General features: G+C 36.0%; 1 long non-coding RNA gene across 1 annotated transcript; it reads left to right on the forward strand.

The window, feature by feature from the left end:
• Positions 1-569: 569 nt before the first annotated feature.
• LOC125157787 (uncharacterized) lies at positions 570-18073 on the forward strand. Its single transcript, XR_007149069.1, has 3 exons — positions 570-623; positions 8011-8014; positions 17976-18073. It is a non-coding gene; the product is annotated as an uncharacterized LOC125157787 (long non-coding RNA).
• The last annotated feature ends 5067 nt before the right edge of the window (positions 18074-23140 follow it).

The raw sequence follows: 23140 nt of genomic DNA on the forward strand, positions 1-23140 counted from the left end.
TAAAAGTCACACACAAACATCTCCCTACCTCCTCACTTCCTCTTTTGGCTGGTAAATTTTTGCAGTTCCAGCATTTTTAGAGCCATGACATGTTTAATGTATTTTTTCTAAGTTACTTTTAATCCATCTGTGTTCAAATTGGAGGTATGCAGTAGTAACAGACCAAGTCGATTGTGTAAATCAAGTGGTAAAGAGTCAATCAGTGTTTACTTATACATAAAATACAGAGCAGAGTTGATATCAAGGAGGGTGTTGCCTCAGGGGGGGCTAAGATGGTGGCATAGTAAGAGAACCTACACTTGGGCTTCTTCTATGACTTGGATATTGTAAATAATTCTCAATTAATCATAAGGGTTCATATAACCTTTTGAATTAGTTTTTCATATTCTTTGGGTAAATACCCAGTAGTATGATTACTGGATCATATGGTAGTTATTTTTATTTTTATTTTTTTAGGGAATATCCATACAGTTTTCCAGAGTGGCTGTATCAGTTTGCATTTCCTGGAACAGTGCATGAGGGTTCCTATTTCTATATAACATTGCCAAAAACTGTGTTTCTTGTGTTTTTGATTTTAGTTATTCTGACAAGTGTGAAGTGATATCTCATTTTACTTTTGATTTGTATTTCCTAATGATAAGTGATGATAAGCATCTTTCCATGCTTTGTTGGCCATCAGTATGTCCTCATTGGAGAAATGTCTACTCATGCATTTTTCCCAGGTTTAATTGGATTGTTGGGGGGGGGGTGTTGAGTTTTGTAAGTTCTTTATAGATTTTGGATACTAACCCTTTATCAGATGTGTCATTTGCAAATATCTTCTCCCATTTCATAAAGATGCTTTTTAGTTTTTTGATTATTTTCTTCACTTCTACAGAAGTTTTTATTTTTATATTGTCCCAATATTTTATGTTTGCTATTTTTTCCCTTGCCTCAGGGAACCTATCTAGGAAAATGTTGCTAACGCTGATGTCAAAGAAATTACTACCTGTGCTCTTTACTTGGATTTTTATGGATTCAGGTCTCACATTTAGGTGTTTAAGCCACTTTGAATTTATTTTTGTATATGGTGTAAAAAAGTGATCTTGTTTCATTCTTTTGTGTATTGCTGTCCATTTTTCCCAACACCACATGTTGGATAGATGGTCTTTTCTCCATTGGATATTCTTTCCTGCTTTGTTGAACATTAATTGACCTTATAGTTATGTCTTTATTTCTAAATTTTCTATTCTTTTCTATTTATCTACATGACTATTTTTGTGCAAGTACCATACTCTATTGATCACTACAGCTTTGTAATATAACTTGAACTCTGGAATTATGATTTCTTTAACTTTGTTTTTTCAAGATTGCTTTTACTATTTGGAGTATTTTGTGCTTCCATACAAATTTTTGGATATTTCTTCTAGCTCTGCGAAAAATTATGGTTGTATTTTGATAGGGATTGCATTAAACGTGTAGATTACTTTGGGTTTGTAGACATTTTAATAATACCTTTTCTTTCACTCAAAGAGCATGTAATGTCTTTCCATTTCTTTGTGTTCTCTTCAATTCCTTCTATCAGTGTTTTATAATTTTCAGAGAACAGATCTTTCACCTCTTTTGTTAGGTTTATTCCTCTGTGTCTTCTTATTTTGGGTGCAATTGTAAATGAGATTGTTTTCTTAAGTTATTTTTATGCAGCTTCATTTTTTTGCGTATAGAAATTCAATAGATTCCTGTACATTGATTTTTTTATCCTGTCGGTTTATTGAATTTGTTATCAGTTCTAGTAGACTTTTGTTGGTGTTTTGGTTTTTTTATAGAGAGTATCATGTCGTCTGCAGAGTGAAAGTTTTACTTCTTCCTTTCCAATTCATATTCCATTTATTTCTTTTTGTTGTGTGATTGCTGTAGCTAAGAATTCCAGTACTATGTTGAATAATAGTGGTGAGAATGGACATCCTTGTCTTTTTCCTGACTGTAGGAAAAAGACTCTCAGTTTCTTCCCATTGAAGATGATGTTAGCTGTGGGTTTATCATACATGGCCTTTATTATGTTGATGTTTGTTCACTCTGAACCTACTTTGTTGAGGGTTTTTATCATGATTGGATGTTGTAGTTTGTCAAATGCTTTTTCTGCATCTATTGAAACCATCATATGGATCTTATCCTTTCTTTTATTGGTGTGGTGTATCACGTTGACTAATTTGCAAATACTGAACCACATTTGCAACCCAGGTGAATAATTCTTTAAATGTATTGTTGGATTAGGTTTGATAGTATTTTGTTGAAGATTTTTGTGTGTATGTTCATCAGAGTTATTGGCCTATAGTTCGCTTTGTGGTGTGCTTACCTGGTTTTGGTATCAGGATAATTGTGGCCTCAGAGAATGAATTTTGAAGTTTTTCTTCCTCTTCTATTTTTTGGAATTGTTTGAGAATAAGTGTGAGTTCTTGAAATGTTTGGTGGAATATGCGTACGAGACCACCTAGTATTGGACCTCTATTTTTTGGAATTTTTTGATTACTTAATTTTTATTTAAAATTGTTAAATATTTATTTATTTTTGAGATATATAGAGAGAGACACAGAGTGTGAGCAGGGGAGGATCAGAGAGAGAGAGGGAGACACAGAATCCTAAGAAGGCTCCAGGCTCTGAGCTGTCAGCATACATACAGCCTGATATGGGGCTCAAACACACGAGCTGTGAGATTATGACCTGAGTCAAATTTAGACATACAACCGACTGAGCCACCAGGAGTCCCAGCTTAATAAATTTCTTAAAGCTTATTATTTATTTTTGAGGATGGGTAAGGGACATATAGAGAGGGAGAGAGAAAATCCCAAGCAGGCTCTGCACCATCAGCATAGAGCCTAAGGCAGGGCTCAATCACATGAACTGTGAGACGATGATGCAGGCTGAAATCAAGAGTCAGACGTTCGACTGACTGAGCCTCCCAGGCACCCTTAATTCATTTATTTATGGTATATTTGACTATTTCAATTTTCTGGTTTTTTTTTTCTGTTTCAGTTTTGGTAGGTTATATATTTCTAGAAATTTATCCATTTCTTCTAGGTTTTCCAATTTATTGGCATATGGTTTGCAATAACCGTCTCATAATTGTATTTCTTTGATATTGCTCTTTAATCTCTCTTATTTGTGATTTTAGTTATTTGGGTCCTTTCTCTTTCTTCTTAATAAATCTTGATAGGAGTTTATCAATTTTTAAATTTTTTTCAAAGACTAGCTACTGGTTTCATTGATCTGTTGTATTGTATTTTCACTTTTTATATACTTAATGACTGCTCTATTCTTTATTATTTCCTTGCTGATGATTTGGGGTTCTGTTTGTTATTCTTTTTCTAGCTCCTTTAGGTGTAAGATTAGGCTGATTGATTTTTTTTTTGTTTTTTGTTTTTGTTTTTGTTTGTTTGTTTGTTTGTTTTGCTTCTTGAGGAAGACCTGTATTGTAATAAACTTCCCTCTTAGAATTGTTTTTGCTACATCCCAGAAACTGTGGACTGTTGTGGTTTCATTTTCATTTGTTTCCACGTCCTTTTTTTTATTTCTTCTTCTTCTTTTTCTTCATTGATCCATTCATTCTTTTGTAACATGTAATTTAACCTCCAAATATTTGTGGTGTTTCTTGATTTTTTTTTCTTGTGGTTGACTTCTACTTCCATAGAATCTTGGTCAGAAAAGATGCATAGAATATTGATATATTTTTTTAATTTGTTGAGGCTTGTTTAGTGAACTAATATATGATGTATTCGGGATAATGTTCCACATGCATCTGAAAACAATGTGTAATTTTTAAAAAAGAATATGCTGTTTTAGGACGGCATGTTTTTTTTGTTTTTTTTTTGTTTTTTTTTTATGAAATTTATTGACAAATTGGTTTCCATACAACACCCAGTGCTCATCCCAAAAGGTGTCCTCCTCAATACCCATCACCCACCCTCTCCTCCCTCCCACCCCCCATCAACCCTCAGTTTGTTCTCAGTTTTTAACAGTCTCTTATGCTTTGGCTCTCTCCCATTCTAACCTCTTTTTTTTTTTTCCTTCCCCTCCCCCATGGGTTCCTGTTCAGTTTCTCAGGATCCACATAAGAGTGAAACCATATGGTATCTGTCTTTCTCTGTATGGCTTATTTCACTTAGCATCACACTCTCCAGTTCCATCCACGTTGCTACAAAAGGCCATATTTCATTTTTTCTCATTGCCACGTAATATTCCATTGTGTATATAAACCACAATTTCTTTATCCATTCATCAGTTGATGGACATTTAGGCTCTTTCCATAATTTGGCTATTGTTGAGAGTGCTGCTATGAACATTGGGGTACAAGTGGCCCTATGCATCAGTACTCCTGTATCCCTTGGATAAATTCCTAGCAGTGCTATTGCTGGGTCATAGGGTAGGTCTATTTTTAATTTTTTGAGGAACCTCCACACTGCTTTCCAGAGCGGCTGCACCAATTTGCATTCCCACCAACAGTGCAAGAGGGATCCCGTTTCTCCACATCCTCTCCAGCATCTATAGTCTCCTGATTTATTCATTTTGGCCACTCTGACTGGCGTGAGGTGATACCTGAGTGTGGTTTTGATTTGTATTTCCCTGATAAGGAGCGACGCTGAACATCTTTTCATGTGCCTGTTGGCCATCCGGATGTCTTCTTTAGAGAAGCGTCTATTCATGTTTTCTGCCCATTTCTTCACTGGGTTATTTGTTTTTCGGGTGTGGAGTTTGGTGAGTTCTTTATAGATTTTGGATACTAGCCCTTTGTCCGATATGTCATTTGCGAATATCTTTTCCCATTCCGTTGGTTGCCTTTTAGTTTTGTTGGTTGTTTCCTTTGCTGTGCAGAAGCTTTTGATCTTCATAAGGTCCCAGTAATTCACTTTTGCTTTTAATTCCCTTGCCTTTGGGGATGTGTCGAGTAAGAGATTGCTACGGCTGAGGTCAGAGAGGTCTTTTCCTGCTTTCTCCTCTAAGGTTTTGATGGTTTCCTGTAGGACGGCATGTTTTGAATATATCTGTTAAATACACCTGCAATTTTTCATTCAAAGTCATTTTATCTTGTTGAGTTTCTGTTCAGAAGTTCTGTCAATTGATAATAGTGGCATGTTAAAGTCCCCTAGTTTTAATGTATTCATTAGTTCCTTAATGGTTATTATTAACAGTTTTATTTATTTGGGTGCTCCTTTGTTGGATGCATAAATATTTACATTTTGTTGCATCTTCTTGATGGATTGTCCCCTTTTATATTATGTAGTTTCTTTCTTTGTCTCTTTTCAGTTTTTGTTTTAAAGTCTATTTTTTTCTGTTGTCAGTATTGCTTTCCTGACTTTCGTTTGGCTTCCATTTGCACAATAAATATTTCTCTATTACCTCACTTAATTTTATTTTTTATTTTGTTAAAATTTACATCCAAATTAGTTAGCATATAGTGAAACAATGATTTCAGGATAGATTCCTTAATGCCCCTTACGCATTTAGCCCATCCCCCCTCCAACAACCCCTCCAGCAACCCTAAGTTTGTTCTCCATATTTATGAGTCCCTTTGTTTTGTCCCCTCCCTGTTTTTATATTATTTTTGTTTCCCTTCCCTTAAGTTCATCTGTTTTGTCTCTTAAAGTCCTCATATGAGTGAAGTCATATGATATTTGTCTTTCTCTGACTACTTTCACTTAGCATAATACCATCCAGTTCCATCCACCTATTTGCAAATGGCAAGATTTCATTCTTTCTGATTGCTGAGTAATACTCCATTGTATATATATACATTTTCTTTACCCATTCATCCATCAATGGACATTTGGGCTCTTTCTATTATTTGGCTATTGTTGATACTGAAGCTATAAAAATGAGGGTGCATGTGTCCCTCTGAAACAGCACGCCTGTATCACGTGGATAAATGCCTAGAACTGCAATTGCTGGGTCGTAGGGTAGTTCTATTTTTAGTTTTTAGAGAAACCTCCATACTGTTTTCCAGAGTGGCTGCAACAGCTTGCATTGTTACCAACAATGCAAAGGAGATCCTCTTTCTCCACATCCTCGCCAACATCTGTTGTTGCCTGAGTTGTTAATGTTAGCCATTCTGACAGGTGTGAGGTGGTATCTCATGGTGGTTTTGATTCGTGATTCCCTATGATGAATGATGTTGAGCATTTATTCATGTGTCGGTTGGCCACGTGGATGTCTTCCTTGGAGGAGTGTCTATTCATGTCTTTTGCCCATTTCTTCACTGGATTCTTTGTTTTTTGGGTGTTGAGTTTGAGAAGTTCTTTGTAGATTTTGTTGTCTGTGTCTTTATCTGATATGTTGTTTGCAAATATCTTCTCGCATTCTGTCAGTTGCCTTTTAGTTTTGCTGATTGTTTCCTTTGCTGTGCAGAAGCTTCTTATTTTGATGAGGTCCCAGTAGGTCATTTTTGCTTTTGTTCCCTTGCCTCCAGAGACATGATCAGTAAGAAGTTGCTGCGGCCAAGATCAAAGAGGTTGTTTCCTGCTTTCTCCTCAAGGATTTTGATGGCTTCCTGTGTTACATTGAGGTCTTTCATCCAGTTTGAGTTTATTTTTGTGTATGGTGTAAGAAAGCAGTCCAGGTTCATTCTTCTGCATGTCGCTGTCCCGTTTTCCCAGCACCACTTGCTGAAGAGACTGTCTTTATTCCATTGGATATTCTTTCCTGCTTTGTCAAAGATCAGTTGGCCATACGCTGGTGCATCCATTTCTGGGTTCCCTATTCTGTTCCATTGATCTGAGTGTCTGTTCTTGTGCCAGTACCATACTGTCTTGATGATACCAGCTTTGTAGTATAGCTTGAAGTCTGGGATTGTGATGCCTCCTGCTTTGGTTTTCTTTTTCAAGATTGCTTTGGCTATTTGGGGTCTTTTCTGGTTGCATACAAACTTTAGGATTGTTTGTTCTAGCTCTGTAAAGAGTGCTGGTGTTACTTTGATAAGGATTGCATTGAATATGTAGATTGCTTTGGGTAGTATCGACATTTTAACAATATCTGTTCCTCCAATCCAGGAGCATGGAATATTTTTTTTCCTTTTTTTGTGTGTCTTCTTCAATTTCTTTCATAAGCTTTCTATAATTTTCAGTGTATGGTTTTTATTTTATGGTTTTTTGTGCACCTGTAAATGGGATTGATTCCTTGATTTCTCTTTCTGTCACTTCATTGTTGATATATAGGAATTCAACAGATTTCTGTGCATTAATTTTTATACCCTGACATTTTGCCGAATTCATGAATCAGTCTAGCAGTTTTTTGGTGGAATACTTTGGGTTTTCCATATAGAGTGTCATGTCATCTGCAAAGAGTGAAAGTCTGACCTCCTTCTGGCCAATTTGGATACCTTTTATTTCTTGTCTTATTGCAGAGGCTAAGTCTTCCACTACTATGTTGAAGAACAGTGGCAAGAGTGGACATCCATCTCTTGTCCCTGACCTTAGTGGGAAAGCTGTCAGTTTTTCCCAAATGAGGATGATATTACCATTGGGTCGTTCATATATGCCTTTTATGATCTCAAGTTATGATCCTTCTCTCCCTACTTTCTTGAGGGTTTTTATCAAAAAAAGGATGTTTTATTTTGTCAAATGTTTTCTCTGAATCTATTCAGAGGATCATATGGTTCTTGTCCTTTCTTTTATTGATGAGATGAATCATGTTAATTGTTTTGTGGATATTGAACCAGCCCTGCATCCCTGGTATAAATCCCACTTGGTCCTGGTGAATAATTTTTTTAATGAATTGTTGGATCCGGTTGGCTAATATCTTGTTGAGGATTTTTGCATCCATGTTCATCAGGGAAATTCGTCTATAGTTCTCCTTTTTATTGGTGTCTCAGTCTGGTTTTGGAATCAGGGTAATGCTGACTTCATAGAAACAGTTTGGAAGTTTTCTTTCCATTTCTATTTTTTGGAACAGTTTCAAGAGAATAGGTGTTAACTCTTCCTTAAATGTTTGGTAGAATTCCTCTGGAAAGCCACCTGGCCCTGGACTCTTGTTTTTTGGCAGATTTGTAATTACTAATTTGATTTCCTTACTGGTTTTGGGTGTGTTCAAATTTTCTATTTCTTCCTGTTTCAGTTTTGGTAGTGTATATGTTGCTAGGAATTTGTGCAATTCTTCCAGATTGCCCATTCTGTTGGCATACAATTGTGCATAATATTCCCTTATTATTGTTTTTATTTCTGTTGTGTTGGTTGTGATTTCTCCTCTTTCCTTCTTGATTTTATTTATTTGGGTCCTTTCCTTTTTCTTCTTGATCAAACTGGCTAGTGGTTTATCAATTTTGTTAATTTTTTCAAAGAACCAATTTCTGGTTTCATTGATCTGTTCTACTGTTTTTTGTTTTTTGTTTTTTTGGTGTTGATAGCATTAATTTCTGCTCTAATCTTTATTTCCTGTCTTCTGCTTGTTTTGGGTTTTATTTGCTGTTCTTTTTCCAGCTTAAGGCGGAAGGTTAGGTTGTGTATATGAGATCTTTCTTCCTTCTTTAGGAAGGTCTGGATTGCTATATACTTTCCTTTTATGACCACCTTTGCTGCGTCCCAGAGGTTTTGGTTTGTCGTGTTTTAATTTTCATTGACTTCCATATATTTTTAATTTCCTCTTTAACTGCTTGGTTAGCCCTTTTATTCTTTAGTAGGATGTTCTTCAGTCTCCAAATATTTGTTACTTTTCCAAATTTTTTCTTGTGTTTGATTTCGAGTTTCATAGTGTGGTCTGAAAATATGCATAGTATGATCTCGATCATTTTGTACTTACTTAGGGCTGATTTGTGTCTCAGTATATGGTCTATTCTGGATAACGTTCCATGTACACTGGAAAAGAATGTATATTCTGCTGCTTTAGGATGAAATCTTCTGAATATATCTGTTAAGTCCATCTGGTCCAATTTGTCATTCAAAGCCATTGATTCTGTGTTTATTTTTTGATTAAATGATCTCTCCATTGCTTTGAATGGAGTGTTGAATCTCCTAGTATTATGGTATTACTTTTGATGATTTTTTTATGTTTGTGATTAATTGATTTATATATTTGGGTGCTTCCATATTTGGCGCATAAGTGTTTATGATTGTTAGGTCTTCTTGGTCTATAGAGCCCTTGATTATTATATAATGCCCTTCTGCATCCTTTGATGCAGTCTTTATTTTAAAGTCTAGATTGTCTGATATCAGTATGGCTACTGTGGCTTTCTTTTGTTGACCATTACCATGACAAATTGTTCTACATTCCCTTGTTTTCAATCTGAAGGTGTCTTTAGGTCTAAAGTGGGTCTCTTGTAAACAGCATATATATGGATGTTGTTTCTCATCCATTCTGTTACCCTATGCCTTTTGATTGGAGCATTGAGTCCATTGACATTTAGAGTACTGAAAGACATGAATTTATTGCCATTATGATGCTTATAGAGTTGAGTTTCTGGTGATGTTCTCTGGTCCTTTCTACTCTTTTGTTGCTTCTGGTATACCAAAAGCAACAATATATATATTATACATTATATATTATATATTATATATATATATATATACACATATATACATATATATTTATCTTTTCTCCCCTCAGAAAGTCCCCCTTAAAATTTCTTGCAGGGCTGGTTTAGTGGTCACAAATTCCTTTAATTTTTGTTTGTCTTGGAAACTTTTTTTATCTCTCCTTCTATTTTGATTGACAGCCTTGCTGGATAAAGAATTCTTGGCTGCATATTCTTCTACTTCAGCACACTGAATATATCTTGCCACTTCCTTCTGGCCTGCCAAATTTCTGTGGATAAGTCTGCTGCAAACCTGGTCTGTCTTTCCTTGTATGTTAGGGACTTTTTTTCCCTTGCTGCATTCATGATTCTCTCCTTGCCTGAGTATTTTGTGAATTTGACTATGATATGTCTTGTTGATGGTTGGTTTTTGTTGAATCTAATGGGAGTCCTCTGTGCTTCCTGGATTTTGACGTCTGTGTCTTTCCCCACGTTGGGAAAGTTTTCCACTATGATTTGCTCACATAACCCTTCTACTGATTCTCTGTTCTGCCTTGTCCATCCTTGCCGCCGCTACATCCATCCATGCTTGCAGCTCAGTTATACCATCTTCAATTTCATTCTGGCTATTTTTTACTTCTTTTTTCTCTGAAGAAAGAGATTTTAATCTATTTTCAACTCCAGCTACTATTCTTATTATCATGATTCTAAATTTTGGTTCAGACTTCGTGCTTGTATCTGTGTTGGTTAAATCCCTGTCTGTCGTTTCTCCGTGCTCTTTCTTTTGGGGTGAATTTCTTCATGTTTTCATTTTGAAGGGAGAAAAGGAATTAAAGAGGTAGAAAAATTGAAATTAAAAAATTAAAATTAAAAATATTGAAATTAAAAATTAAACACACACACACACAAAAATCGAATAGATGATGTTATATCCTAGGTGTATGGTGTTCTGGGTGTTGAAAGTGGTTTGACAGATTAGAGAAAAATAAAAAAGGGGGGAGGAAATTGAGAATTTGAAAAAATGAATACACTGAAGTAGACTAAAATGAGTTGATAGGGGTAAAGTAGAATTAGAAAAAATATACACAAAAGTTAAAAATGTAGTAGAAAAAATTTAAAAATATATATATTTTTAATAAAAATTAAAAATAAATTTTTTTTTCATTTTCTGTATTTAAGAAAAAATAAAAGAAATGAAAAAGAGAAAAAGAGATAAATAACCGTTTGAAAATTTTACAATGTGAATACACTGTATTAGAGTAAAATAAAATGATGGAAGTAAAATAGAATTTGAAAAAACTTACATAACAGCAAAAATATAGTAATAAAAATTAAATAAAATATTTTTAATAGAAATTGAAAATAAAGTTGAAGGTTTTCTCTTTCTGCATTCAAGAAAATGAAAAGAAATAAAGAAGAGGAAAAAAGAAAAAGAAAAAAAAGGAAATTGAGAATTTTAAAAGGTGAGTACACTGAAGTAGATTAAAATAAAATGATGGAAGTAAAGTAGAATTTGAAAAAATTTACACAAAAGTAAAAAGTATAGTAATAAAAATTAAAGATATTTTTAATAAAAATTGAAAATAAAAATGAATTTTTTTCTCTTTCTCTATTCAAGAAATAGAAAAGAATTGTAAAAGAGAAAAAGGAAAAAGAAAAAAAAAGAAAATTGAATAGATGAACCTGGTAACAGATTGAAGTAGGACTGAAATTGCTTTAGAAGTCAGTCTATGTAGCTCTTTATAGTCCATAAATTAAGTTGGCGCTGAGACTTGTTTTCTTCACGAGCGAAGTTGTCCCAGTTGGGCGGGTCTCAGGGTAACAGCTCCACTCTCCACTAGGTGGCGCTCCTAGCCTACTGGGGTGGATTGTTGCAGGTCGTAGGTGCATATGCACATGCATAGGAACAGTGAAAATGGCCCCACCCAGCTACCCAGTCTGTTCTCCCAGATCAGCAATCGCGCACCTGTCCTCTGTCTTCAGCTCTTGTCCACTCCCCACTTCTTCACTCTCCGTGACTAGGCCCCAGGCAGCACCTCTCCCAAGTCTTGCCTCAGATGTGGCTATTTTCCCCAGCTCCCTACTTCTGAAGGACTGTGGCTTTGGCCCATTCCTCCCCTCTGCAGGAGGGTCTCGCTGAGAAATGGCTGAAATAGCAATGGCCAAATATTGGCTGCACCCAGGTATGCCCACTGGACCCTGTAGTTGTCAGTGCCCCTAGACTGTGGCCAGCTGCCAGCCCATTCCAGAAAATGTTCATAAGACAGTGTAGCAGTAGTGTCTCAGGGATTATGGAAAATCACAACACACATCTGACACCAGGCTTCATTCACCCTTAAGGATCTTGCCCCAGCACCAGTGAATGTGGCCACCTTCTGGGGTCTGCTGGGACCAGGTGGCATCAACAGTCTCTACAAAATGTCCTTCCAGCAGTGGAACCGCTTATCCCGGTGTGGTCCAAGAACCTCCCGGACCCCACTCTGTTCCTGGGGATTTGCCTTTCCCACCAGAGCACCGCCAGGTATCGAGCTGCAGAGTTGCAACCTTTGCACTCCCCTTGTTTACAATCTTAATGGAATTTAAACCCTCTCCTTTCTCCTTTCTCCGTTTTTAGTTTAGTCCCTGTGGCTGTTTCCAATTTTCCACTTTCTCTACAGCTGCTCTTGGGGAGGGGTGATTTTTCTGTATTCTCCCCTCCTCCCCAGTCTTCGCCCTTTCTCCACCCACAAAAGCAGTTCCCTACCTTTCGGGGCTTCTTGTTCCCCAAGTTCAGCTGTCCGCACTGCACATGTACCTGCTGAATTCTGTGGTTCAGGTTGTGCAGATTGTTGTGTTAATCCTCAGATCGGTTTCTATGTGTGTATGATGGTTCAGTGTTGGTCTGGTTGTATTTTATGGACGTGAGACACACAAAAAGCTTCCATGCTGTTCCGCCATCTTGGTTCCTCCCCTCACTTTAAATTTTTTAAAAATGTTTACTTATTTATTTTTAAAAACAGAGAGAGAGAGAGAGAGAGAGAGAGAGAGAAAGAGAGAGAGAGAGAAGGGTGGGGAGGGGCAGAGAGAGAGGGAGATAGAGAATCCCAAGCAGGCTCTGTGCTGTCAGTTCAGAGCCTAATGCAGGGCTTGATACCATGAAACCATAAGATGATGACCTGAACCAAAAGCAAGAGTCAGACACTCAACCAAATAAGCCATCCAGGTGCCCCTCCCATCATTTTCAGTGTATAGATGTCTTTAGGTCTAAAATGTGTCTGTTTAAGCAGCATGTAGATGGGTCTCGTTTTATTCCAAATTGTCACCCTATGTTTTTTATTGGACCATTTAATCCATTTACATTCAAATAATTATTGATATATATATATATATATAGCCATTTTATTACTTGTTTTGTCATTATTTCTGAAGATTTTCTCTGTGCCTTCCTTATCTTTCTTTCTTTTGTGTTTTGCTGATTTTCTTTGGTGGTATCTTAAATTTCTTTCTCTTTCTCTTTTCATATTATTAGTGTTTTTTGATGTATGGTTACCATTAAATTTGTATATAATCTCTTCTGCATGTAACATTCTATATTAAGTTGGTGATCCTTTAAATTTGAACCCATTCTTACTCCTCCTCTACCCAAGTTCTAGGTAAATTTTGTCATATTTTACATCCTTTCATTTGTGAATTCATTGACTGATTTTAACAGAAATATTTTTTTTTACTACTTTTATGTTACCTACATTCATAATGTCACTTTTGGTCTCTCCTTTCCACTCCAAGAGTCCCCTCTAATATTTCTTGCAGGGTTGGTTTAGCCATCACGTACTCTTTTATTTTTTGTTTCTCTTAGTATGGATCTGCTTTTGTTGATTTGTTTGGGGGTGCCCTGTGACTCCTGGATCTGGATATGTTTCCCTCCCCACATTAGGGAAGCTTTCAGCTATTATTTCTTCAAATAAGTTCTGTGTTCTCTTTCATCTCTTATTCTTCTGGGTCTCCTATAATACAAATATTATTATGTTTGAAGGAGTCACTAAGTCTATTCTTGTTTTGCATAATTTTTTTTTCTGTCTTTTGCTCAACTTGATTACTTTCCATTATTCTGTCTTCTAGGCCATTACTTTGTTCCTCTGCTTTTTGAACCTCCTGTTCATGTGTGCTTCTCACTTCATTTATTGAGCCATTTATCTCTGCTAGCTATGTTATTCCCTATCTCTGTGGTAATGGTCTTAATGATGTTCTCCACTCTTTTCTCAAGTCAAGTGAGTATCCTTATAATCATTTCTTTAAATTTTCCATCAGATATATTACTTATGTCTGTTTCACTTAGATCTTCAGTCATAACCTTGTCCTATTGTTTTATTTGGTACAAATTCCTGTTTTCAGCACAGAGCCTGATGCGGGGCTTGAACTCACAGACTGTGAGATCATGACCTGAGCCGAAGTTGGACGCCAAACCGACTAAGCCACCCAGGCGCCCCTGTGCAGTGTTCTTTATATGTCTAATTGGTTTATAGTGTTTAAGTCTCCTATTCCCTTCCATTTATCTTCATATTTGTTCTATCCATTATTTAAATTGGCTATTGAAGTCTCCAACTATGGTTGAAAGCATATTTATTTCTTCAATTCAGTCATTTTTGACTCATGTGATTTGGGACTCTCTGTTAGGGTCATGTATGTTTCTAATTGACATATCTTCCTGATTGATTTTTCTCATTATAAAATGTCCTTCCATGTATTAAGTGGATGCATATTTATTGACTTACAATTAGTTCTATATTAGTTTCAGGCATGCAATATACTGATTCAACAATTATATACATTACTCAGTGCTCGTCAAAATAAGTGTACTCTATTCCTTTTATCTATTTCCTGCAATGACCTTCCCTCTGGCAACCACTAGTTTCTCCATAATTACAAATTGTTTTTATTTGTTTGTTTGTTTCTCTATTTTATTTTTACTTTGAGCATTTATATTTTTTCTTAAGTTCCACATATGAGTGAAATCATATGTTATCTGTCTTTCTCAGATGACATATCACTTAGCATTATATGCTCTAGATCCATCCATGTTGTTTCCAATGGCAAGATTCTTTTTATTGATGAGGAATATTCTGTCGTATATAAATATCACATTTTATTTATCCATTCTTCTATGGATGAACACTTGTGTTGCTTTCATATTTGGACTATTATAAATAATGCTTCAATAAACATATGGATGCATATATCTTTTCAAATTAGTGTTTTTGCACTCCTTGGGTAAATATTCAGTAGTAAAATTTCTGGGTCACATAGTAATTATATTTTTAATTTTATTTATGAACCTCCACATTGTTTTCCAGAATACCTGCACCAGTTTTCATTACCACCCTTAGTACACAAGAATTCGTTAATCTCCACATCCTTGTCAACTTTTTGTTTCTTGTGTTTTTTATTTTAGCTATTCTGACAGATGTGAGGGGACATCTCATTGTGGTTTTGATTTGCATTTCCCTGATGATTTGTGATGTTGATCATCTTTTCTTTCCCTTTTTTTTAAAGATTATGTATTTTGAGATAGAGAGCGATCAAGTTGGGAAGGAGCAGAGAGAGAGGGAGAGAGAATCCCAAGAAGGCTCCACTTTCAGTGCAGAGACTGACATGGGGCTTGATCTCACAAACTGTAAGATCATGACCTGAGCTGAAATAAAGAGTTGAACGCTTAACTGACTGAGCCACCCAGGCACCCCTGCATCTTTTCATGTGTCTTTTGGTCGGATGTATGTCTTTGAAGAAAAATCTGTTCATATCTTTGGCCTATTTTTAATTGAATTATTTGTTTTTAAGTGTAGAATTGTATAAGCTCTTTATATAATTTAGTAGGTTGTCTTTTAATTTTGTTGATTGTTTCCTTGCAGTGGAAAAGCTTTTTATTTTGATATAGTCCCAATAACTTATTTTTGCTTTTGTTTTCTTTGCCAAAGAAGCATATCTATAAAAATGTTGCTATGGTTGCTGTCAGAGAAATTACTACCTTTGTCCCCTTCTATGATTTTTATGGTTTCAGAACTCGTATTTAGGGCTTAAATCCATTTTGGGTTTATTTTTGTGTATGGTATAAGAAAACAGTCCACTTTCATTCCTTTGCATGTAGCTGTACAGTTTTCCCAGCACAATATGTTGACTAGACTGTCTTTTCCCATTGAATATTCTTGCCTCCTTTATTGAAGATTGGTTAAGTTTATAGCTAGGTATTTTATTATTTTTGGTCCATGTAATTGACCATATAATTGTGGGTTTATTCCTGGGTTATCTATTCTGTTTTATTGATCTCTGTATCTATTTTTGTGACAATATCATAGTGTTGTGATTACTAAAGCTTTGTACTATATCTTGAAATCTGAGATTGTGATACCTCCAACTGTTTTCTTCTTTCTCAAAATTCTTCTGTCCATTTGGGATATTTTGTAACTACAAAGTTCCATACAAATTTTAGGATTATTTGTTCTATTTATGTGAAAAATGCTACTGGTATTTTGATAAGGATTGAAATAAATGTGTAGACTACTTTGTGTAGTATAGATATATTCACAATATTTGAGATTCCAATCCATTAGCATAAAATATCTTTCCATTTGTTTGTGTCATATTCAAATTCTTTCACCAGTGTTTTATGGTTTTCAGAGTACAGGTCTTTCATCTTGTTGGTTAAGTTTATAGCTAGGTATTTTATTATTTTTGGTTCAATTGTAAATGGGATTTTTTTCTTAAATCCTCTTTCTGCTACTTTATTATTAGTGTATAGAAATGCAAACGATTTCTGTATATTGATTTTGTGTCCTTTGTCCTTACTGAAATCATTTATCAGCTCTAGTAGTTTTTGGTGGAGTTTTTAGGGTTTTCTTTATATATTATCTTGTCACCTGCAAAGAGCGAAAGTTTTACCTCTTCTTTGTAAATTTGGATGCTTTTTTTTTCCTTGTCTGATTAGAGTGGCTAAAATTTCCAGTACCGTGTTCAATAAAAGGGGGAGATGGACGCCTGAGTGGCTCAGTTGGTTGGGCGTCCAACTTCGGCTCAGGTCATGATCTCACGGTTTGTGGGTTTGAGCCCCATATCAGGCTCTGTGCTGACAGCTCAGAGCCTCGAGCCTGCCTCTGATTCTGTGTCTCCCTCTCTCTTTGCCCCTCCCCTGCTCATGCACTGTCTCTCTCTGTCTCTCAGAAATAAATGTAAAAAACAATTTAAAAAGGGGGAGATTGACATCCTTGTCTTGTTTCTGACCTCAGGGGAAACACTCAGTTTTTCTCCACTGAGTATGATGTAGGCTATGAGTTTTTGATATATATGACATTTATTTTGTTGAGGTATATTTCCTCTAAACCTGCTTTGCTAAATGTTTTTATCATGAATGGATATTGTACTGTGTCAAATGGTTTTCCCTCAGCTATTAAAATGATTATATGGTTTTGACTCTTAATCTTGTTGATGTGATATAGCATGTTGATTAATTTGCAAATATTGAACCACTCTTGCATTCCAGGGCAAATTCTACTTTATCATGGTGAATGATGTTTTTAATATTTTGTTAGATATCGTTGGCTAATATTTTTTGAGGATTTTTGTGTCTATGTTCTTCAGATGTTGACCACTAGTTCTCTTTTTTTAAGTGTCTTTATCTGGTTTTTGTATCAGAATAATGTTGGCCTCATGGAATAAATGTGGAAACTTTCCTTTGCCTTCAATTTTTTTGAGTATTTTGTGAAGAATAAATGTTAACTCTTTTGATATTTTTAAAAATTTACCTGTGAAGTCATCTGGTCCTGGACTTTTAATTTAAGTTTTTATTTAAATTTCAATTAGCTAACTTATAATGTAATATTAGTTTCAGGTGAAAACATAGTGATTTAGCACTTCCATACAACATCTGGTGCTCATGAAGAGTACAATCCTAAAACCCCATCACCTATTTAACCCATTCCCCCACCCTTGTCCACTCTGGTTAGCCAGCAGTTTTTTCTCCATAGCTAAGGGTCTGTTTCTTGGTTTTCCTCTCTGTTTTTCTTTGCTTGTTTCTTTTTTTTCTTAAATTACACATATGAGTGAAATCATAATGCATTTGTCTTTTTTTGACTGATTTGTTTCACTTAGCAAAATACCCTTTAGCTCCATCCACATTGCTGCAAAAGGCAAGATTTCATTCTTGTTTATAGCTGAGTAAAATTCCATTACACACACACACACACACACACACACACATCTGGTGCAGGTATCCCTTTGAATTAGCATTTTTGTATCCTTTGGGTAAATACCTACTAGTGCAAATTCTGGTTCATAGGGTATTTCTATTTTTAAGTTTTTGAGGAACCTCCATACTGTTTTCCAGAGTGGCTGCACTAGTTTGCATTTCCACCAACAGTGTAAGACGGTTCCCCTTTCTCCACATCCTAGGCAACACCTATTATTTCTTGTGTTGTATTTTAACAAATTAGACAGGTGAGAGGTGATATATCATTGTATTTTTGATTTACAGTTCCCTGATGATGAGTGATGCTGTGCATCTTTTCATAGTTCTGTTGGTCTGTATGTCTTCTTTGGAAAAATGTCTATTCGTGTCTTCTGCCCATTTTTTAATTATATTTTTCATTTTTAGGGTGTTGAGTTTTAAAAGTTCTTTACATATTTTGGATAGTAACATTTTATCAGATTTGCCATTTGCAAATACTTTCTTCCATCCTGTATGTTGCCTTTACAGTTTTGTTGATTATGTCCCTCCTTGTGGCAGAAGTTTTGTATTTTGATGAATCTGCACTTTTATTTGTTGGGAGTCATTTGTTTTTTATTTTTTACTAGTGATTTAATTTCATGGCTGGTAATTGGTCTGTTCAGATTTTCTATTTCTTCCTGATTCAATTTTGGGAGGAAATAAGTTTATTATGTTATAATCCTTTGTATTTATGTAATGTCAGTTGTTATTTCTCCCCTTTAAATTCTGATTTTGTTTACTTGAATTCTCTCTGTCTCTCTCTCTGTCTCTCTCTGTCTCTCTCTCTCTCTCTCTGTCTCTCTCTCTTTCTGAGTCTGATTAAGGCTTATCAGTTTTATTGATATTTTTAAAGAACCAGCTCTTGGATTCATTGATCTGTGTTAGTTTTTTTTTTTATTTCAAGTATTTCTGCTCTCATTTTTATTTTTTTTCTCCTTCTTGGAATTTTGTTTGTTGTACTTTTTCTAGAAAATTTAGGTCTAAGATTAAGTTGTTCATTTGAGGGTTTTATTGTTTCTTGTGATAAGTCTGTATTGCTATAAACTTCCCTTTCAAAACAGCTTTTGCTACATCACAAAAACTTTGAATGGGTGTGTTTTTATTTTAATTTATCCATATGTAATTTTTTATTTCTTCTTTGATTCTTGGTTGACCCATTCAGTGTTTAGTAGCATGATATTTAACCTCCATGTATGTGTGTTTTCTTCTGATCTTTTCCTTGTGATTGATTCCTAGTTTCAGAGCTTGTTGGAAAGAAAAGGTGCATGGTAAGAATTGAATCTTCTAAAATTTGTTAAGACTTGTTTTGTGGCCTAAAATGTGGCCTATTCTGGAGAATGTTCCATACGCATGTGGAAACAATTTGTAGTACGCTATTTTAGGATGAAACGTTCTGAATATATCTTTATATCCATCCGGCCCAGTGTATCATAAAAGATAATTATTTCCTTGTTGGTTTTCTTTTTTTTTTCAATATATGAAATTTATGGTAAAATTGGTTTTCATACAACACCCAGTGCTCATCCCAAAAGGTGCCCTCCTCAATACCCATCATCCACCCTCCCCTCCCTCCCACCCCCCATCAACCCTCAGTTTGTTCTCAGTTTTTAACAGTCTCTTATGCTTTGGCTCTCTCCCACTCTAACCTCTTTTTTTTTTCCTTCCCCTCCCCCATGGGTTTCTGTTAAGTTTCTCAAGATCCACATAAGAGTGAAACCATATGGTATCTGTCTTTCTCTGTATGGCTTATTTCACTTAGCATCACACTCTCCAGTTCCATCCACGTTGCTACAAAAGGCCATATTTCATTCTTTCTCATTGCCACGTAGCATTCCATTGTGTATGTAAACCACAATTTATCCATTCATCAGTTGCTGGACATTTAGGCTCTTTCCATAATTTGGGTATTGTTGAGAGTGCTGTTATAAACATTGGGGTACAAGTGCCCTTATGCATCAGTACTCCTATATCCCTTGGGGAAATTCCTAGCAGTGCTATTGCTGGGTCATAGGGTAGGTCTATTTTTAATTTTCTGAGGAACCTCCACACTGCTTTCCAGAGTGGCTGCACCAATTTGCATTCCCACCAACAGTGCAAGAGGGTTCCCGTTTCTCCACATCCTCTCCAGCATCTATAGTCTCCTGATTTGTTCATTTTGGACACTCTGACTGGCATGAGGGATATCTGAGTGTGGTTTTGATTTGTATTTCCCTGATGGGGAGCGACGTTGAATATCATTTCATGTGCCTGTTGGCCATCCGGATGTCTTCTTTAGAGAAGTGTCTTTTCATGTTTTCTGCCCATTTCTTCACTGGGTTATTTGTTTTTCGGGTGTGGAGTTTGGTGACCTCTTTATAGATTTTGGATACTAGCCCTTTGTCCAATATGTCATTTGCAAATATCTTTTCCCATTCTGTTGGTTGCCTTTTAGTTTTGTTGGTTGTTTCCTTTGCTGTGCAGACGCTTTTTATCTTCATAAGGTCCCAGTAGTTCATTTTTGCATTTAATTCCCTTGCCTTTGGGGATATGTCAAGTAAGAGATTGCTACGGCTGAGGTCAGAGAGGTCTTTTCCTGCTTTCTCCTCTAGGGTTTTGATGGTTTCCTGTCTCACATTCAGGTCTTTTATCCATTTTGAGTTTATTTTTGTGAATGGTGTGAGAAAGTGGTCTAGTTTCAACCTTCTGCATGTTGCTGTCCAATTCTCCCAGCACCATTTGTTAAACAGACTGTCTTTTTTCCATTGGATGTTCTTTCCTGCTTTGTCAAAGAGTAGTTGGCCATACGTTTGTGGGTCTAGTTCTGGGGTTTCTATTCTATTCCATTGGTCTATGTGTCTGTTTTTGTGCCAATCCCATGCTGTCTTGATGATGACAGCTTTGTAGTAGAGGCTAAAGTATGGAATTGTGATGCCTCCTGCTTTGGTCTTCTTCTTCAGAATTACTTTGGCTATTCGGGGCCTTTTGTGGTTCCATATGAATTTTAGGATTGCTTGTTCTAGTTTCGAGAAGAATGCTGGTACAATTTTGATTGGGGTTGCATTGAATGTGTAGATAGCTTTGGGTAGTATTGACATTTTCACAATATTTATTCTTCCAATCCATGAGCAGGGAATGTCTTTCCATTTCTTTATATCTTCTTCAACTACCTTCATAAGCTTTCTATAGTTTTCAGCATACAGATCTTATACATCTTTGGTTAGATTTATTCCTAGGTATTTTATGCTTCTTGGGGCAATTGTGAATGGGATCAGTTTCTTTATTTGTCTTTCTGTTGCTTCATTGTTAGTGTATAAGAATGCAACTAATTTCTGTACATTGATTTTGTATCCTGCAACTTGCTGAATTCATGTATCAGTTCTAGCAGACTATTAGTGGAGTCTATCGGATTTTCCATGTATAATATCATGTCATCTGCAAAAAGTGAAAGCTTGACTTCATCTTTGCCAATTTTGATGCCTTTGATTTCCTTTTGTTGTCTGATTGCTGATGCTAGAACTTCCAGCACTATGTTAAACAACAGCGGTGAGAGTGGGCATCCCTGTCGTGTTCCTGATCTCAGGGGAAAAGCTCTCTGTCTTTCCCCGTTGAGGATGATGTCAGCTGTGGGCTTTTAATAAATGTATTTTATGATGTAAGTATGTTCCTTCTATCCCGACTTTCTCAAGGGTTTTTATTAAGAAAGGGTGCTGGATTTTGTCAAAGGCCTTTTCTGCATCAATTGACAGGATCGTATGGTTCTTCTCTTTTCTTTTATTAATGTGATGTATCACGATTGATTTGCGGATGTTGAACCAGCCCTGCATCCCAGGAATGAATCCCACTTGATCATGGTGAATAATTCTTTTTATATGCTGTTGAATTCGATTTGCTAGTATCTTATTGAGAATTTTTGCATCCATATTCATCAGGGATATTGGCCTGTAGTTTTCTTTTTTTTACTGGGTCTCTCTCTGGTTTAGGAATCAAAGGAATACTGGCTTCATAGAATGAGTCTGGAAGTTTTCCTTCCCTTTCTATTTCTTGGAATAGCTTGAGGAGGATAGGTATTATCTCTGCTTTAAACGTCTGGTAGAACTCCCCTGGGAAGCCATCTGGTCCTGGACTCTTATTTGTTGGGAGATTTTTGATAACCAATTCACTTTCTTTGCTGGTTATGGGTCTGTTCAAGCTTTCTCTTTCCTCCTGATGAGTTTTGGAAGAGTGTGGGTGTTCAGGAATTTGTCCATTTCTTCCAGGTTATCCAATTTGTTGGCATATAATTTTTCATAGTATTCCCTGATAATTGTTTGTATCTCTGAGGGATTGGTTTTAATAATTCCATTTTCATTCATGATTTTATCTATTTGGGTCATCCCCCTTTTCTTTTTGAGAAGCCTGGCTAGAGGTTTGTCAATTTTGTTTATTTTTTCAAAAAACCAACTCTTGGTTTCGTTGATCTGCTCTCCAGTTTTTTTAGATTCTATATTGTTTATTTCTGCTCTGATCTTTATTATTTCTCTTCTTCTGCTGGGTTTAGGCTGCCTTTGCTGTTCTGCTTCTAGTTCCTTTAGGTGTGCTGTTAGATTTTGTGTTTGGGATTTTTCTTGTTTCTTGAGATAGGCCTGGATTGCATGTGTTTTCCTCTCAGGACTGCCTTCGCTGCATCCCAAAGCGTCTGGATTGTTGTATTTTCATTTTCGTTTGTTTCCATATATTTTTTAATTTCTTCTCTAATTGCCTGGTTGACCCACTCATTCGTTAGTAGGGTGTTCTTTAACCTCCATGCTTTTGGAGGTTTTCCAGACTTTTTCCTGTGGTTGATTTCAAGCTTCATAGTATTGTTGTCTGAAGGTATGCACGGTATGATTTCAATTCTTGCATACTTATGAAAGGCTGTTTTGTGACCCTGTATATGATCTATCTTGGAGAATGTTCCATGTGCACTCGAGAAGAAAGTATATTCTTTTGCTTAGGGATGCAGAGTTCTAAATAGATCTTTCAAGTCCATCTGATCCAATGTATCATTCAGGGCCCTTGTTTCTTTTTGACCATGTGTCTAGATGATCTATCCATTTCTGTAAGTGGAGTGTTAAAGTCCCCTGCAATTACCACATTCTTATCCATAAGGTTGCTTATGTTTATGAGTAATTGTTTTATATATTTGGGGGCTCCGGTATTCGGCGCATAGACATTTATAATTGTTAGCTCTTCCTGGTGGATAGACCCTGTAACTATTATATAATGTCCTTCTTCATCTCTTGTTACAGCCTTTAATTTAAAGTCTAGTTTGTCTGATATAAGTATGGCTACTCCAGCTTTCTTTTGGCTTCCAGTCGCATGATAAATAGTTCTCCATCCCCTCACTCTCAATCTAAAGGTGTCCTCAGGTCTAAAATGAGTCTCTTGTAGACAGCAAATAGATGGGTCTTGTTTTTTTATCCATTCTGATACCC

The sequence above is a fragment of the Prionailurus viverrinus genome, chromosome X (assembly GCF_022837055.1).
Source record: "Prionailurus viverrinus isolate Anna chromosome X, UM_Priviv_1.0, whole genome shotgun sequence".
In the NCBI taxonomy this organism is placed as follows: domain Eukaryota; kingdom Metazoa; phylum Chordata; class Mammalia; order Carnivora; family Felidae; genus Prionailurus; species Prionailurus viverrinus.